Consider the following 15,614-nt stretch of genomic DNA (forward strand, 5'->3'; position numbering starts at 1 on the left):
GCCGCTCCGCGGCATGTGGGATCCTCCCAGACCGGGGCGCGAACCCGGTTCCCCTGCATCGGCAGGCGGACGCGCAACCACTGCGCCACCAGGGAAGCCCTGGAAACAATTATTTTTTAATTAATAACTTAGGAAAGGTGAACAGAAACAGTTTACAAGGTATTACTGCACACCAAAAATAAAACTATGCTTCAATAATTTATCACTCCTTGACAGGGGCTTGAAAAGGGTCCAGTCTGTAAGTATAGATCACCAATTTGTTCTTTTATAAATGACTTCTTCTAAGGGGAAAATGGATGTCCCTCCAAGTGGAGCATACATGTTCTCATTTGTTTTGTAGAATGTGGGGCTGCCAGGTTACTGCATCCCTTCATTTACTCACATCAGCCGCTTCTAAAAGCAATTCCATTGTTATCTCCCAGCAATCTGTAGCATCCTGTTTTTACTAACTTTTTCCCTGACCTCCCTTTCGGTATGTGTCTTTATTTTCCCCTTGCTGTCTCTCTGTTCTAATATCGGTACCGTGGAGTAGTGTTTTCAACCATGGAACTACTTTTAATCATGATCGACTTTGGGAAATGCTGCCATTTTTATGGTAATAAAGGACTGTATTATTCACTTGTACCGATGCAAGTTGTCCCCTGTGTATACCTTCACATAGTAGAACCGTGAAACAAAGTATAAAAGCTAAAATTACTTTTTTTCTTAACTGGAGTCTCCTAGAGGTCAGTGAATGATTTCCAATTGCATCGTAGCAAAGACATTTGTTCTGGGTTAAAGAATTTTTCACTTGAGTAAATACATTTTTCCCTGTCTCTCTGCCCCCAAACTCTGGCCTCCAGGCTCTGTCTCTTGGGCTGTGACAAAACAGTGTTTAGCGAGAAACAGAAAATTATGCTTGATTTTTTTTTTTTCTGTTTTCTTAGACTATCTGACTTCATGTTCTGTTTTGGTCTTCTGAGCTGTTCCTTGGTTAATCTTCCAACAAGTCGAATTGATTCTTACTTCAAAACTGTTTATCCCAAAACAGAGCTGTTGACAAGTACAAATACAGATGGCAGACATGTGCTGTGATTTCCACATTCACATCTCAGCATTCAGGAAGGGAATGCTATTGAGAGATGGTTTACATCTTCAGCTTTTTTATTCAGGGCGATGTAGAGTGCATGCTGGGAGTGCTTCATTACGTGACAAATAGTCAGGGTTTAAGGGATTTCCGTAAGGTCTGAGAACTCAGCTGCGATGACTTGTGTGTATGGTTTATCACCTGGGAGGCTATAATAATCTACTTTATAAGAATAAAAGCGACCTCTGGGGGGAAACATTGTCTTCGATAATCACGCTGACTCACAAGTGACCTTAGTACAGCATTCCAGGCCGAAGGGCCAGTCTGTCCTCTTACTGTGGGCTGACACTGACCTTTGTCGTCATAGAAAATGATCCTCAAAGTATTGGCTAGCTCTTCTATTCAGAGGCAAATCCTGGCCCATTCTGTGGCCAGGACTAGTCTCCCCAGCCAGACTGCATTAACCATCCTTTTTCTCTCCACGAAAAGAAATTGTTGGTGAAAGGAAAACAGACTACAGTTTTTGTCTCCCGAGACCTTGTTTCTGGAGGGCCTGCACTCAACAGCATGGCTCTGACGACCTTTGTTAAGATTGCCCCCATCGTTGTTGAGCTCAACTCAAGCCTAAGAGTTAGGCTTGACTTCTGGGAATTGAATATCCAGCAGTTTGTACCACTACACAGCAGTACACACCAGTACGCAGCAGACATGCGGCACCCACGCACGTCTCCGTTGTTGACCGACCAGCTTTGACTCACCAGTTGGAGTCCAGTTAGCCAAAGTGGGGGTGAGGCCGCAGAAGCGGGTGGGCAGGAGTGGCACATGCCAAGTGGCGGGACAGTGGGTGTGACCCTGATACGATATTTGCTCTGCTCTCTTAGCCTGCTTCCCTGATCTAGGGGAGGGGGAGGGGGCCAGGCGGCGGGATTTGAAGAAGTGGCGGCAGAAGTCAGTTTCACATTTAGGGAATGATAACAGTAGGCAGGCTCTGTGCTAGGTCCTGCGGGGAGAGTAAAGTAAATGTGACCCTGTTCATGCTCTCCATACGAAGTGTGTAGGTTTAGGTGTTTATGGGAGAAAATGGTGCCATCCTTTTATTTTTTTTTAAATTGAGCCAAATGTTGAGAATTCTTTTAAAACTCTGAACACTTTAGATGCATTTGATCATCTCAATTGTATGTTCATATCTTGAAATTCCAGATAACCTCAGGACAAGATAATTTTGAAATCTGATTGTCTCCATCTGTTTATCCTTTTCCTCACAGACCCATATGGTTCAAACTCCCATCTTTATACTCTTTTTTTTTTTTTTCCATCTAGCAAAAGCCAGATTTTCGGTTTCGATTCATCTGTCTTATTGAAAGATTATCTCTTCTTAGTAGTAATTTGGGAGTTATAGCAAATAGAAGGTGGTCATATTCTAGGACCTTCATAAAATCATGAAACACTGGAGCAGTTGAGATAGAACATTTTGTAAACAAGATAGGTCTTGTTTACAAAATGTTCAAATCCATATGGACTCCATTTATTCCAAGTTTCATAATGGAATGGATGCTGGTGGGTTTGGCAAAATATTCTACCAATGATTTGGATTAAAGGCGAGGCCAGTTTGAAAAGTTTACGTAAAATAATTTTAGAGAAACTGTTTTACTACCATCATGTGCAGCATTCCAAATTACTATTCAGTGTTTGCATCAAATAGAAGTCCTACTGAACCTGTAATAAAAAAAAATAAAACATTTGTAATCGACATGTTGAGTGATGTTGCTAGGATACCAGACAACTTTTTTTTTTCCAGGCGGTGTGTCAGTCATAAACACCCAAATCTCAGTGGTTTGAAACAAATGATTTTCACTCATGCTGTACATCCACAGGGGCTTGTAAGGTGGGACTCTGCTCATGTGGTCACCCGGGGGCCCAGGCAGAGGGGAGGCAGCACCTTCTGTTTCCAGCATCTCAGCGCGACTCAAGGCTTGGTGCCCTGGCAGAAGAGCGTAAAGCATCGTGCCCTGGCTCTTAAATGCTTTTGCTTAGAAGTGACACCAGTCACTCCCTCCAGTCACTCCCACTCCCATCTTATTAGCCAAAGGAAGTTACATGGCCGTGGTTTACCTTAAGTTTTCAGTAAAGTATAATCTTTTCATGGACCTAGACGGAGAAGAAACCAGAAATGTCGGTGAACAATGTTCATATTTTTTACAGTATGCGTATTAGGGTTCTCCAGAGAAACGGATCCAATAGGGGGTGTGTGTGTGTGTGTGTATGTCTGTCCATCCATCCATCCTTGGGGGGCAGGGAGGGGACATTTATTTTAAAGGACTGGCTCACACAGTTGTGGAGGCTTGGTATTTCAAAATTTACAGGGTAGGCTGGAGACCTGGGGAGGAGTTGCAGTTCGAGTCCAAAGGCAATCTGCCAGAATTTCTTCTTCTGGGGAGGTCAGGTTTTTTTCTATTAAGGTCTTCAACTGATTAGATGAAGTCTGGCCACATTATGGAGGGTAATTTTGCATTACTCAGAGTCCGATGATTTAAATGTTAACCTCATCTAAAAAATACCCTCACAAAAACATCTAGAATATTTGACCGAAAACTTCAGTGCCATGGCCTAGCCAAGTTGACTCATAAAATTAGCCATCCCAGAATGTTAACTACATCCTTTGCATTATAAATTTTTCTTACAGACTGCAAAGTCTCAGATTTTTATTGCCTTGAAAAGAATCCTTTTTTCGCTGACAGGGGTTGAGGAACCTGTGTTCCTAGTGCCTTAACTACTTCTTCACTAGATTGCAAAGGAAAATAGTGATCGTTCCTTCCATAGTTTGTGAAGCTGGGTGTGGATAGGTCGGTTTGGTTTTGTTGCAGGATAACTTAAAAATTCCCTATATTTCTGGATTTAAAAGAAAATGCAAAAGGTAAGAAAATCCTTTCCATGGAGCAGGTAAACATGATCCCAAGCCAGACAAGTATGTTTTCTGTCCACATATTGTGGAGAGCCATGGAGCCTTTCATGTACATCACAGCCATACTCTGTGTCAGCTGTGTCTCAGAGGCACAGGGTATATTACATCTAAAACGGAACCTCATCACTTTTCAAACATTAGGTTGGTATGGCTCTCACTTTCAGTATATTTGAAACCCGTTTTAAGTTTCTTTATCCTGAGAAAGCGAATGTGCTTCCTATTTGTCCCATTGGTAGGACCTGACCTTTGAGTTGGGCAAGCCTGCCTCACACCCTCTTCCCAGTCCCTCTGGCATGAGCACAGAGGCAGAGATTTCTGGGATGATTTCCCCACCTTGGGAGTGCCGTAGAGGACCCCCATGGGCTCACCTCCGCCCTGATGTGGTCACTGAACAAGGCAGTCCCCTTTCCCAGACGCTGAAGCCTGAAGCAAAGAAGTTCTGAGACTTGCCTGGGTCACTTAGGGAGTGGCTGCGACTAGAATAACAGTTCCCACTGCTATTTGATCAGGCTCTTAAGTGCTGGGTTCCGTCGACTCCTGTTGATTGTGCATTTAATCCATACATCAATGTTATCTTTACTCATTCTCCCAGTAGTCGCAATAAGAAGGTCCCAAGGTGTGTGCGGTCCTCTGCATTCAAAGATGATGTTGCGGGCTTCCCTGGTGGCGCAGTGGTTGAGAGTCCGCCTGCCGATGCAGGGGGCGTTGGTTCGTGCCCCGGTCCGGGAGGGTCCCGTGGAGTCCGCCTGCCGATGCAGGGGACGCGGGTTCGTGCCCCGGTCCGGGAGGATCCCACATGCCGCGGAGGCCGCGCGTCCGGAGCCTGTGCTCCGCAACGGGAGAGGCCACAACGGTGAGAGGCCCACGTACCGCAAAAAAAAAAAAAGACTAAGAAAGATGATGTTGCTGACAGTGGTTTGTTGGCGCTCCGCTTGGGTGTGACAGGAAAGATCAATAGGCAGCCAACAGCCCTTTACCCCCCGGCCGAGGTCCAAGCTGCCCTTGGGCTGTGTCTGCAGGTGCGACGTCTTGAGTTTTTTGAGATGACTGTCTCTTAGAATTTGTTCCCCCCACCCGCCCCCGGAGTCTCCTGAATCCTAATTTCTACACGCCAGGCTGTTTCCCAGCAGCCCTTTGCTGCATCTTCATGTTAGAAGCTGCATCGTCGGACCCAGTAAGTACATGAGAGAGATGGAGACAGACGGTGTGCAATGCGATCTCCTTTTCCTCCCCGACCCAACTCTGGCTGCATCCATTGTCCTTGGTCACAGGTACATGTGCTCAGATGTCAAAGACTGAAACAGTTTGGTGTCCTTTCTAGAGTGAGATTTGCCGTGCCGCTTGATCGCCCTCCTCTGCACCCCGTCACACCCACAGTGTGAGCTCAGGGGTCCCTCGCCCCCCACCCCTTGAAGCAAGACCCACCCCATGAAACCGCCGCACCCAACACATGGGGCTCAGAATCCAACCAGGTCGTGTTGTGTTTCCTGTTAGATAACATTTTACTTGACAAGTTTACTGATGACTCCTTTTGCTGTTCTCCTTACCATCTTTCACTTTATTATATAACTTAAAAAAAGAACAACAACAAAAACAAACACTTTTCACTGAAGCTGATCACTTTGAGAATTGTGATGGAAAAGTCCAGGATGTCGAGAGATGTAGCAGGCCTCCATCAAAATGTCCTGTTGTGTTTGCATTTTGGAGAAAAAGAGAAACATCTATTTTAAGAACTATTTAAAATACTTCTTAAGAATGGGTGAGAGGCTGAGTGAGAATAGATGCTTTTCCCCTGATTAGAACAGTGTTTTCCCAAATGAACCTGTTTTGCCCGTTCAGAGAAATGAAAGTATTGTTTTAACTGAAAAGGAAAACTGGGGTAAATAATCAAGCCATCAGACAGAGAATTTAAAAACCATTCTTTTTATTATTGAATAAAACCCAGAACAGACTCTTAATATGATACCTTTTATTATTGTCATTCATTCCCCTTTAACGGAGTGAAACTTAACGCCAAACCAAGGCGTTCTCTTCTCTTCTTGCACCATCCCTCCTGTGTTGTGGGAGAGACCAGCCTTGAGACTACAGTTCCTGTTCCTGACACCACCCCTCCCAGCTTATACAGGCATCATTTTTCTCAAGTTGCCCTTCTTCTGAACGTCCGTCATGTCGATTTCTGTATTTTTCGAACAAGCTGACCCTACCTCCAGCTTTCCTTGCGGGGGAGGAGATGTGCCGAAGTCACGGCTGACCTTCAGTGGAGGAAGGACCACAGGTAGTGACCCCTTGGGGGGCTGGTGGGTGAGTGTCACTGATGTAGGTGCTTTAGGAATTTAACAAAACATGAAGAAAGAAGTTCCTCTGTGGCACGTGTGGAGGCATGAGAGACACACCACTCCAGTTTAGATAGAAAACAGTGAGGAGACTAGATGGATTTTAGAGCCATTGTAGACTGGAGGCTCCTTGCAGGTAGGGCTGTGTTTGGCTTTGTATTTCCAGTGCCTGAAAGTGTCTGGCTATTTGGTGTTTGTTTGCTGTCTTCCTGATGACAAGTAACCACACAGAAACACAGTCCTGACGCCCTTAAATAATGTACCTGGGTCGTTGGCAAGCATTTTTGCTTCCAGATAGACATGCTCTCATCCTCAGCATCAGGCCCACTATTATATATTATTGGAAAGTTTGAAAACACTGGCAAAGGCAGGTTACAGTGCTATTCCTTGATTTTCTAACATTTGCTGGCAGTTCATCCCGCTACAAGGAGGCCATCTGACACATTTTTGGCTTGCCTGGCTGACAGTTTCATCGCTTAGAAATCAGAAGAAACACCAAGGAGGGTTGATACTGGGCTCAGAGGAGGAAATGCTCACCGACAGAGAAGTGATGGGAATTGGGGAAAGTGACTGTCACATAAAATAAACATGAATGTAGTCAGACATGTATCCCAGCCTTTAGGAAGGCAGATATCCAAAAGTTCAGAGAAAACATCATCTTGTGAGAGGAGACTCCAGAAGGTTAGAAACCTTCGTAAAGTTTTTTCCTGTACAGAAACTCCAAAGAGAAAGTGAAGGATCAGCCTTCACAGAGTTCCCCATGATACTGATACCAATAGCAGCTTACTTCATGCTGGCCACTGTTCTAAGCACCTCACAGCAACCCCACGAGATAGACATTATTCTTCCTTTTGCAAATGAGCAAGTTGAATCACAAAGAGGGACTTGCTCGGCCTCACCAGCTAGTAAGTGTCAGGGGTGGCATTTCCACCCAGCAGTCTGATTTCAAAGACCCTAACCCACCACCTGAATACGTCAAGAAGCCCAAGCCACAAATGAGCTGAGGCTTTTCAGAATAAAGTGAACCACCAAGGGACGGGCCACTTGTTAACGGGGTGCTACCAGGTGGTAAGAAGACCAGGCTATTCTTTATTCTTAAAAAAAACAAAAACAAAAACCAAACCCTCCAAGCTGAAAACATTCCTAGGAGAGGAAGAGAATCCACCAAAATACAGGAGACTGTAGCTCCTCCAAGTTAACTCATTGAATTATGTCCCTCTGCACAAAACACCTTGCTGGTGACCTTGAGGAAACACTGTTAGGAGTCTGCGAGATCCAAGAAAACAAGAGGCGAGCAAGTGCCCTGGTTTTAAAAAAGGAAGAAAATGTTAGGAAAACAACGGATCCGTGACTTGAGGTTACAACCTTTCAGATTCTTCTGAGGTTACTCAAAATAGAAAAAGGATAAAAAGGGATGATTTTTAGGAGGCACTTTGGGTTCACTTGAAGAAGGCATGCCAAGACCACATTAGTATGGTTTTGAGCAGCTACACTAGAGGAAGATCACTGTGACAACACCATCATCACCATCAATGTCATCCCAGCTCCCAGCCGTCCAGCCAGGCACTGTCTAGAGCACTCGGCTTACATCACTTCATTTCATCCTCAGAACCAACCACCCTATGGCATAGCCATGGTCTCTCTCTCTCTCTCTTTTTAAAAATATATTATATTAAAGTATAGTTGATTTACAATGTTGTGTTAATTTCTGCTCTACAGCAAAGTGATTCGGTTATACATATATATATTTTCCATTATGGTTTATTACAGGATATTGACCATAGTTCCCTGTGCTATACAGTAGGACCTTGTTGTTTATCCATTCTATATATAATAGTTTGCATCTGCTAATCCCAAACTCCCAGTCCTTCCTTTCCCCACCGGCCCTCCCCCTGGTAACCGCAAGTCTGTTCTCTATGTCTGTGAGTCTGTTTCTGTTTCGTAGATATGTTCATTTGTGTCGTATTTTAGATTCCATATATAAGTGATATTTTATGGTATTTGTCTTTCCATGGTCTCTTAATCTTACCACACTGAACAAAATTTCTCAACCTTGTGGACAAAAATAAAATAGAGAAGTTGTTGGTATGCTTGAAGGATTTGTAACTGATTCTTGGAAAAGAAACTACGTAAATAAACACACCTGGGTGAGCAACTACACTTAAAATGAGTTGCAACCTTCTGTTCTTGGTTCTATACAGTTTCATATTTTCATCAGTTACTCAGGATCAAAGATTTTTCAGATGATGTAGTATAAGTAGGAGCAGATAATATTAGAAATAGAATCAAGAATTGAAAAGCTTAATAATCTAGAATAAGAGAAGGAAAGCAATAAACTGGAAACAAGAAGCACGTCAATTAGGGTTTGGGTTTTTTTTTAAGCTACATAACACAGTTTGTATTATTGAATGATTGAATCTCATTGTCGGAAGGAATTGTTGGCTCTCTAGCTCACGCAAGCAGTCCCACTCAGTAGTTCTCCAAGCCACTGTTTTTCAGTCCGCATGATATGGCACTGGAGATGAAATCAATTTAGTGGATGAAGTTCAGCATTTACAAAAAGTAAAATAGAGGGACTTCCCTGGTGGTCCAGTGGCTAAGACTCCCCACTCCCAATGCAGGGGGCCTGGGTTCGATCCCTGGTCAAGGAACTAGATCACGCATGCATGCCTCGACTAAGACCTGGCACAGCCAAAATAAGTAAATAAATGTATATTTTTTACAAAGTAAAATAGAAAGAAAAACCCAAAGTGCACCATAGCAATTAGTAGTAGTAGTAGTTAGACTTTTGTTTCCATTTTATTCTCAATCATGTATGCATGTATATGGTGGTGATATAAAATATCTACTATATGTATATACTATATGTAATATATACTATGTATAATATTTAATAAATAGTATATTATGTATACTATGTATAACATATACATTATACATATACTATGTATAATATATATATATATAAAATTTTCTGAAGATTGTGGTTGAAAATTTGAAAGCCATTGCTATGGCCCATTCTTAAATACCTTTCTTTCATTGCTTCATAAGTAAGACACATCTACATGAAAATCTGCAGACTTCTACTTTGTCTTTGTACAGATTTGATTCATAGGAGGATTTTTTCTATTAATATTGAATTTAAATTTGTTCTGAGTTTGAGCACATTCGTTGTCCCTCAGCCCTGCCACATACTGGACAGAAGGTCTTTGCTCAAACCATTTTACGTCTTTAATCCAAGATATCCAAATCTGTAAAAATACAAATATTACTAATAATAAAGCAATAATGCTTTCCAAACTTAATGTGACAGTAAAATCTTTTTTTTTAAGAGAAGACACTTTTAAAAACTCAAGATTTCACAAATGCTCTTCTTCTTCATAATCCTTAAGTTTACCTTGGACAAACCCAATCTCTTCTTGTCAACCCTTCAGCTATTTGAAAACACCTCTCATAAATCTTCTCCCCTCTCCGTCCAGCTGCTCTTCGGAAATGCAGGTTCAGAGTCCACAAGCCACTCCGGCCACTCTCTTCTAAATGCACTCCAGCTTGCATATGTTTATTCTGTTTTATTTATTTTCTTCTGTATACTCATTTTAAAGTAAGTATGCAACATGAAAAGTGACACGCAAACAATGAAAATAGCCGTGTTGGGTGAAGGAACTTATTGAAAATGACTTTGCTGCTTCAAAATTGTTTTGTTTTTTTTTTTAACATCTTTATTGGAGTATAATTGCTTTACAATATCAAAATTGTTTTTAATGTTAGTTTAGACCCATCTTCCACAGAAATAAAGCAGGGTGCCCAGAATCTAATTCCAAATGTAGACTAGTGATCTCAGAATATGAAGAACATATTCTTGTTCAAAAGACAAAATTGCACTAAGAAGTTTTGGGTTGTTTTTAGTGACATGCTTGTAGTTTAAAACTCTAAAGTTTTTTTGTTTGTTTTGTTTTTTATGCCTGCTGGTGAGCCATATCTCTACCGTCTTGGGTTTGTGCCATTGGTTTTTTCCTGACCTAAGAAAAGCACTTAACATTTGTCCTTGTTTAATTTCATCTTGTTAGATTCAGCTCATTGCTCCGGCCTGTCAAGATCGTTTTTCATTATTATTCTGTCGTGTAGTCGTCTGCCTGCTCCTGGTCACCTATAGGCCAGAGTCACATGCCCGCCACACCTCCCTCCCTCAGCCCTGGGGGAAGGGGCCACAGGGAGCCCCTCGCCAGATGACATGAGGAGATGACAGTCAGCATTCTTTCGGAGAGATCCTGCAGCCAGTTTATCATCTCTCTAGTTATCCTTGTGTTATTTTAGCCCATTTTTCTCCTTGTGGTCCATAAAGATAATAAGTAGGCAACTGGTTATACTTACCTTTCTTACTTAGCTGCTGGGAAGCTCAGAGCCTGGGCCAATTATCCATTTTCAATGGGTCTAAGCCATTCAAAATCGATAGAGATAAACTAATAACATATGTGGTAAAAAGCTTTTTGTCTTTAAATGATGTACTTCTATAGTATATGTAACTTAAAAGAATCTGGCTATATAAATTCCACGTCGGACTGTTCCTATCTTGTATATTTCAAATTGGGTTATTTTTATACACATGGCACAGAAAAGCAAAACACTAAGGAGATGCCATATTTGAATTTTGTTTAGACAAAAACTATGTTCGAATAATTAATATTTTCTGCTTAACTATAGATCCTTCAGTAACACACATGTGAATTTGACTTTGGGAGGGAGGTAGAGGTGCTTTGGTGGAGGAATTAGTATTGATGCTCCATCTTATCATGTGAGATAAGCAAACAAGTCAGCAGGAGATTTAGTGAAATGATGGTGTTAAAGTGGTATTATTGGCTCAGCTCAAGGTAGACCTTTCATTAAACTTTGAAGGGTGCTGTTGCTACATGGATTTTGTCCCCTTCACAGCAATGTTTTTATGTGAAGGGAGAATTAAGTACTGGCCTAGGAATTGGGAAGGCTGACGTTTCTCCTTCCAGCTTTCCTGATCGGAAGCAAATGAGTACATTTCTCTACGATGCCTCAGACTCATGCAGACGCGGGCCCCCCTCACGTATTAGAGGTGTGTGCAGAGGACTTCAATGATTCGGTAAAGACGCTGGCCAGTCTCCCGGCAGCAAGTGCAGGTGTAGTATTAGCGGCTGTGCGGCCCTGCCCTAGAGGCCGACTTCTACTGCGATTTAACAGGAGGCCGGTGAACGACGCCTGTCCGTTTCAGGTGCCCGTTTAGTAGAAGAAAAGGCTGTGTTAGCAGAATGTGACAGAACTCCAGTGGGTCTGGGGAGAATTTGGACCCGGCTCCGGAGTTGAGGGTCATAAAGCCAAAGAAGGAATTTGTCCTTCAGAAATTGTCTATAAAAAGTGAACCAGAGAATCATCTTTGGAGTTTGGTCTTTGTAGGTGCCTTGAAAAAATGTTTTTAAAAATTTTCTCAATTTTGATGAAGGGTCTTCACGTTCAAAGATTCTGGTATTCTCCATTGGCAAGGGAGGGCGGGGTGGAGGGTGCTAATCAAACAATCTGCTTCTTTTTGATGCAGGCTGGATAAGAGGTTTGGATCACTTCCGTAAGGGGGAAACTTAGAGAACCCTCCTTGTCGGGACTGCTCCCGTGATGGGACAGAAAAAGGCAGTGTGAAGGGAGAGAAAGTGAAGGATGATATTTAGGTACTAGAATAAGCACGCTTTTTGTTTTAAAAAGAGGGAGAGAAAAAAGGGAAAAAGAAAATATATCCTTAGAATTTTAAAATTTCTTTAATTTGAGAACACCTGCCATGGATGGAAGGATGGAAAACGTTTGACAATGTGCAGTAGTGAGGTGCCCTCACCTCCAGTTATGCTGCGGGCTTTTTACCTGCATCCTTTGAAGGAGTTGATTTGCCCGTTGACGTTAGGTTTGCAAGTTCAGGATGCGAGTTCCTTCATGAGGGGAAGTTCTCGCGGGGTGTCCTACTTACCCAGAGGGCCTTCCAAACCCTGGTCCAAGAAGCAGAAAATTGAAGTCTCGCTGCCATCCCTTAATTTACTCTTTAGAACCATCACAACCCACACTCTCTGTATACTTCAGTTTTCTGGAACACTGATGGCAACTGTAACAGCACAGGCGTTGGGCCACAGGTTCCAGAGCTCCTCCGCTTAGGAGCAATGTGACCTCAGACAAGTTGTCCTAACCTTTCTATGCCTCAGGCTCCTCATCTGTAAAATGGGAGAGTATTACTACATAGTTCATAGGGTCGTTGTGAAGATTAGGTGAGTACATACAAGTAGAGTTAGATGTGTGCCTAGCACATAGTAAGAACTCAACAATTGGGAGCTATTATTCCTCCTTCCCTGGGAAGGTTGGAAGAGGATGATCAAAATAAATGAAACACATAGAGTTCTGAACACAGAGATGCGTGCACCTTGATCTTCCTTAGCTTCTGTCTGTGCTAAATTATTTAACAGATAGCCTCACAATAAGCATGGTACTGTATTGGAGCTTAGCAACTTTAAGATGATTCGTACCCTCCAGGGGTTTAGCGCTTGGTTGGTAGAGAAGATAAGACACACAAAGCCGATCAGTTGCAATGCAGGGCAGTGAGGGGGACCAAGTGGCCACATGAGGATAAAGAGTATACCTGGTGTAGGATACTTTAAAAAGCCTACAGAACAGTCATAAACGAATTATTTGAAGACTGATCTTTGAGACTAATTTTTGGCATCCAATCACAAGATATGAGTGTTTGGGTTTTTTGAGAAAGGAAAAGGAAATTCTTAACCAAAGATGATTGGTCAAAGTGAATCAATTGTGGTGGTAGTTGCACAACTGTACCACCTTGTTAAAACTCACAGACTTTGCACCAAAAAAAGTGGATTTTATTGTATGTACATTAAAAAAGTAGAATAAGCAAAAATGGACGTGACGAATATACACAAGTAACTATTAGGCAAATGACACGTGGGATTCCAGAAAGGACTTAATGAGATTAACTCTAGGAGAACCCAACATCCCTGTGGACCTTACATTTGAACTGCACCTTAAACATTGAGCAAAATTTTTCCTGCCAACAAAGAATGGAGAACATTCTAGAATAAGAAGGATGTACTGAATACTGTTTATTACATCTCCTGACTATAGCCCATTGTAGAGTCTCACTGTTCAAACTGTGGTCCATGGACCAGCAGCACCAGCGTCACCTGGGAGCCTGTGAGAAATGCAGAATCTCTGGCCCCCGTGGCAGAGCCACTGAGTCGGTTTCTGCATTTTCACAGGCTCCCCAGAGAACCTGCCAGATCTCAGCCCTTGGCAGGGCCCCTTTATACTGTATGACATCGCCCCCTCCCTACCGTGACTGATCGGTCAGAGGTAGTCACTTTACCCAAGACGAGTCAATCACCGATGGGGAAGCCACCAACCAGGCTGCCTTGAGAATCCAGACTTTTCAAGAAACACATCATCTGAGCTAAAAGGATACAGAAAGTGAGGACCGGAACAGGTGACATGCCCAGCCCAACCAGATTTCACTTCTGAGAGCCCTCTCTCTGTAACGTCCTCCTTCCCCTTTACTGGAACTATGTGAGAGCGCTTTCGTGTGTTTGCTTGTTTGTCTTTGTTTTTTCCGCCTCTGAGACTTGACCGTGGAGTCCTGAGAAGGGCCTGGCATGTTTGAGACATGCCCAGAAAGAAGGCTCTGAGGGAGTGGAAAGCAAGGCTGAGAACTGTGGTAGCAACCAAACGCTGAAGGGATTTGCACATCATAGTATTAGGAGGTTCAACCGTATTCAGTGGGAAGTAAGGAGCGTCCGTGGCTGTGTAAGCAGTAGAGGAGTCAGGCGGGCAGTGGGGTCCCTTAAGACAACTTTGGAAGACGAGAGAGCCCAGGGGCTGTGGAGGAGGCCGCTGCATTGCAGGTCAGTCAGAAAGGGTGAGGTGAACAGTGACAATGGGGAAAACGAGAGGGAGGGACTCGGGGCCATTTGGAGACAGACTTGGTAGCATCTGGTGACCGACTGAATGCAGGGTGTCCTACATAGAGAACAGACTTGTGGTTGCCAAGGGGGAGGGGGGTGGGGGAGGGAAGGACTGGGAGTTTGGGATTAGCAGATGCAAACTATTATACACAGGATGCATAAACCACAAGGTCCTACTACTGTACAGCTCAGGGCACTATATTCAATATCCTGTGATAAACTATAATAGAAAAGAATATGAAAAAGAATATATATATATATGTATAACTGAGTCACTTTGCTATACAGCAGAAATTAACACAACAATGTAAACCAACTATACTTCAATAAAGTTTATTTTTAAAAATTAAAAAAAAAATAAATGCAGGATGTCCTAGAGAGAATCCTAGCACCGGCGGTGCCAGGTAATAGGAGGTGGGGCTCCAGAAAGGGCAGCAGTTGGGCCGTTTAGGCCTAGTCTCCGCTCCAGCTCAGGAAGTGAGTGACTTCATGGGCAAAGCACCAACTCGAAGACCACAGTTCCAGGCCCGTAATGTTGGTTTGGGGGCCACGTTGCTCAGGCCGTCACGGCAAGTGGAGACCGTCTGCCCTGCAGACACCAGAGGAGGTCGAGCTCCCTCGGCCAGGACGCCGTGCTCCCCGTGCAGGGTGAAATCACGTTGATAGAATCTGACTCCTCCAAGCCTCTGTCCCACCAGGAAGGTGGAAATCTCAGCCTTCTGTTAAGTCATCAGAGACTCTGGGGGGCTCAGAAACCTAGGGTGAGGGTCTTACATCACCGCCGCTCACAAGGTCATTTGAAGGCTCTGGCTCAGATGCTCTGGTGCAAAGAAAGTCTCAAGTCTCCAGCCAGGCTGGGCTTCGACCTCCCCACATGCACCGTGTGGCCTTTGCCCTCTGAGGGTCTCCCACCCCCTCTGCCGGGTCCCCCGTGAGTGGGGCACAGATTCCTGCTGCTAGGAAAGAGGGGGTGTGGCCAACCTCTTCACCCCTCTCCACTCCCTTCCTAGTCTGGGGATAACTGGCTATCTCCCCTCCACCGGCCCCTCCCCACCGTCTCCAGCCAATTCCCTCCCCACCCCCCCGGTCACCTGGTATAATCTACCTGCCACAGAGAGAGGGGTAAGCTGCCAACACTTCTGCTTTAGCCCCGTAACAAATACGCCCTCTGATGCAGTGATTCTCAAAAGGCCAGCCCCCAGGTTAAAGAGGGGACGGCAAGCAGCTGGAGAGAGCCCACACACGGCTCAGTAAATAACCCTGCCATTCACCCAGGTACTAAG

The sequence above is a fragment of the Physeter macrocephalus genome, chromosome 7 (genome assembly GCF_002837175.3).
Source record: "Physeter macrocephalus isolate SW-GA chromosome 7, ASM283717v5, whole genome shotgun sequence".
Classification (NCBI taxonomy): domain Eukaryota; kingdom Metazoa; phylum Chordata; class Mammalia; order Artiodactyla; family Physeteridae; genus Physeter; species Physeter macrocephalus.